Genomic DNA, 4,494 nt, shown 5'->3' on the forward strand with positions numbered 1-4,494 from the left:
CCCCCTTTTCCTGTTTGGATGGGGACCTTTTACTTGCTTTAACCGGGATCGCCAACTCAGGCTATTGGCCCCTAGCTCGCCTCCCTATGGACGCCCTGCCCTCGGGTTGTTTTCCTCGAGAAAACCCCTGGGGGGAGGAGACCTGGGGGGACGTCCTAGGAGATCATGGCTTGGGCAGCTCGCGAGACCTGTCGCGAGGAATTAGAGATGGGCCGTGTGCCTGCCTGGAGACTCGCCTTGAGGGATCCTCGTGGCTGGAAGCGAAGGGTGGATGCGGCCATGCGCCCCCGTTGGCGTTAGCCCCTTGATGATGATGATGATGATGATATATATATATATATATATTTATATATATGTTTATGTATATACATACATATATACACATATAAAATATAAATTTTTATATATATATATATATATATATATATATATATATATATATACATTACCCTGGGGTAATGGGGCGGCTCGGGGGAGGTGGGCCTTGCCAGTCCTCCTCCCCCCAAATAGGACCCTCTGGCAAACGTCCCATATAAATGGAAATGCTGGGGGAGGGGTGTTGTCCCTCCCACCCAGCAAGTAAGGCGGGGCTGTGGGTCCCGCTGGGAGGGCAAATGTCGGGGTGCAGGTTTGGGAAAGAGAGTTACTCGTCCCGCCTGCGCCCAGCAGGCGCCAACCCACCATGAAGCTTGTGGGGGAAAAGCCCTCGGGAACCCCACAGGTGGATAGGCGGTTTCCCACAGCCTGCCGACCCCCTTTTTGGGGCTGTGTTGGCGGGGGCGGCAGAGGTGGCGTGCACCCGGAGTGACCACCCAAGGCTTAACCTCAGGTGTGCTTTCCGGGTAGGCGCTTGGAACATCTGGTCCTTGCGGCAGGATGAGCGGTTACCTCTGCTATCGCGGGAATTGAAGTGACTGGGAGTTGAGGTGGCTGCCCTCTCAGAGGTGAAAAGACCTGGTAGCGGCACGATCAGTGTGGGTGGTACATTTACTACTGGTCGGGCCGTAGCGATGGTCACCCCCCTCCAGGTGTAGCCATAGCCATCTCCAGTCGACTTCAGCCCGCGGTAGTCGAGGTGACACCGGTTGATGAGCGTATCATGGCATTGAGACTGTAGCATGCTTTTGGCTTCTTGTCTCTTATTGCTGTATATGCTCCTACCGATGTACATAAAACCGATGTGAAAGAGGCGTTCTACGCCAAACTCGCATCTGTGGCAGACGATTGCCCCCGGCGAGACATTCGCATTGTTCTGGGCGACTTCAAGGCGGAAATCCGGCTGTGCCCGAGCTGGCTACGGATGTCTGTCGGCCCCCATGGCTCGGACTGATCCCAGCAGCGAGAATAGCCTCCTTCTCGGGACTTTGCTAGGTCCCAGAAAATGAGGATCTCTGGCTCCTGGTACCAGCGCTCCAACCCGCATCGCTGGACTTGGTACAGCGAGGCGGGAAATGTGGCCAAGGAGATCGCCCAAACATTCTTGTCAGCACGCGATGGAGGATCCTTCAGAACTGCAGGGTTTTACCGGAGTGCCTGAGTTCTGTGGCCCCGACCATAGCTGCTTGTGGCTACCCTGCGGGTCCACTTCAAAACTCCCCTGTCCCTCCAGTGGCCACCCTAAGGTGTTTCACTTGGACGGGACTAAGGGAGGAGGAGTGTGCCTGTGGGTTCGCCAGGGCAGTCTCTGACCGATTCACAGAAACCAGCAACCTGACGGGACCCAGTTGCTCTGTGGGAGTCCTTCAAGCGCGTAACACTCGAAGCAGCTCAGGAGTCCATTGGCGTACGCCCAAGGACAAGGCAGAAATACCTCTCCCTGGAACATTAGAGGCCACTGAAGCGTGTCGCAAGGCTCGGCTGAATGGGAATCAAGTCTTGCGTCGTTCCAGGGTTTGCGTGGGGCTCGGACACTGCTGGGGAGGGACAAGGAACAGTTCATCAGGAATCTTGCTGAGGAAGTTGAAGACCATTTCTTGGTAAACGGCCTTCATCCTGCCTACCAAGCCCTGAGAAAACTGAACCCTAAGCCCTCCTCACAGATGACTGCAGTCCGATCAGGGGATGGACGGATCATCTCAGATCATGTTGGGGTTCGTGAACGTTGGGCTGAGTATTTGAACAGTTGTACCAGGTGGACCCTCCAACAGTTAGCTTGGATTGCAAGATGTCTCAGTGCCTGTGCCGGCCCCACCCATCAGCGAGGAACCTCCTACCTTAACAGAGGTTAGGCTGGCGATTTCCAAGCTGAAAAAGTGGGAAAGCTGCAGGCATATTGATATCCCTGCTGAATGCTGAAGGCTGGGGGTGAACCTATGGCTTGGGGCCTGCATACAGTCCGACTTGCCATTTGGCAGTCTGGTACCATTCCCCCTGACCTGCTGAGGGGCGTGGTCATTTCCCTCTCTGGAAGGGGAAAGGGGGTCGAGGACTGTAGCAACTACCGTGGCATTACACTGCTCAGCATACCAGGCAAGGTTCTCGCCCACATTCTTCTGAAACGGATCCGCAACCACCTACTGAGGCACCAGAGACCGGAGCAGTCTGGATTTACTCCTGGCAAGTCCACAATAGACCGTATACTAGCGCTTCAAGATAATTGTGGAACGCCGTCATGATTTGGTCGTGGGTTACTTGCAGCCTACCCTCGACCTCAAGAAGGGGTTTGACTCAGTGCATCGGGAATCGCTATGGGAGATCTGAGGCTCAGGGGAAATCCGACACGATTATTGGCCTGATAGCAAGCCTCTATACTGGTACTGAAAGTGCTGTAAAGGTGGTGGGGGTATGTCAAACTTCTTCCCTGTTAATTCAGGGGTGAGGCAGGCTGTGTCCTTGCACCCACACTTTTCAACACTTGTATGGACTGGATAATGGGCAGAGCTATAGCCAAAGTCAGTGCGGAGCAACACTAGGCAATATTAAGGTCTTGGACCTTGACTTTTTCCGACGATGTTGCCATCCTATCTTAGTCCTTGGAGTCACTTGTGGCGGCTCTTGATGCATTTAGCAATGAGGCGAAGCCCCTAGGCCTAGAGGTCTCCTGGACCAAGACCAAGATTCAGGACTTTGGGGGCCTGTTAGGGGAACCTGTTCAGTCGATCCATGCTTGCGGCTAGGACGTTGAAGTCACAGAAAGTTTTACATACCTTGGTAGCGTAGTCCATATCTCTGGGTTGTCAGACCAGGAAGTCAGTAGACGGATTGGTGTGGCAACAGGAGCCATGAACTCGATCAACAAGAGCGTTTGGAGATGTCGGTACCTATGCAGAAGGACCAAGCTGCGTGTCTTTTTAAGGCCTTGATACTTCCAGTTTTGCTCTATGGAAGCGAAACCTGGACGCTATCCAGTGCCTTGGAGTCTCGCCTTGAATCCTTTTGTAACAAGTCCCTTCGCCGGATCATGGGGTACATTTGGCAGGACCACATGTCCAACTGGTATGGGACCTGTTACTTGCATAATCCGGGATTGCCAACTCAGGCTATATGGCCACCTAGCTCGCCTCCCTATGGACGACCCTGCCCATCAGGTTGTCTCTCTGCGAGACAACCCTGGGTGGAGGAGACCTGTGGGAGTCCTAGGAGATCATGGCTTGGGCAGCTCGACGAGCCCTGTCTTTGAGGAATTAGAGATGGGCCGTGTGCCTGCCTGGAGACTCGCCCGAGGGATCCTCGTGGCTGGAAGCGAAGGGTGGAGCGGCCATGCGCCCCCTTTGGCGTTAGCCCCTTGATGATGATGAGATAATAATATATATAATATATATAATATAATATATATATATAATTAATATAATATATACATCATACAACAACATACATACAAAAAATAACAAAATAAAATAATAAAATTTTAATAATAATAATATTTATAGAATTTATAATAATAATATAAATAGTATATAAATTTTAATATATATATATAATTATATAATAATACTATATTATAGATATATATATATATATATATAATATATATATATATAAATTATTAATATAAATATATACATATATATATATATATATTAATATATATAATATATATATATATATATATATAATATATATTTTATATTATTTATATATATAATTATATATATATATAATATATATCTATATATATATTATATATATATATATAATATATTTTAATATATATATATATATTTTATAATGTATATTATTTATATTATATGCATATGTAGAATAAATATCTTAAATTGTATATATAATTTTAAATGAGTTCTACTTAAATATTGAAGAAATGTGTAAGATAGGTAGATAGATAAATATTACAATGTATTTTACTTTTTACTGAAAGAATTCACTCTATCTTAACTTTCCAATAGTCTTTCACTTTCAAAAGGTTTTCCATATAATTTATATATTTTAATTTTCATTTTTAAGGAAATGTGTGATCAAGTGATGAAGAGATTTTGGGAATCTGCAGCTAAGAATTACCAGTGAATCTACCAATTGCTTTACCTCACCTGTACCAAA

Source organism: Penaeus monodon, chromosome 11 (assembly GCF_015228065.2).
Source record: "Penaeus monodon isolate SGIC_2016 chromosome 11, NSTDA_Pmon_1, whole genome shotgun sequence".
Taxonomy (NCBI): Eukaryota; Metazoa; Arthropoda; class Malacostraca; order Decapoda; family Penaeidae; genus Penaeus; species Penaeus monodon.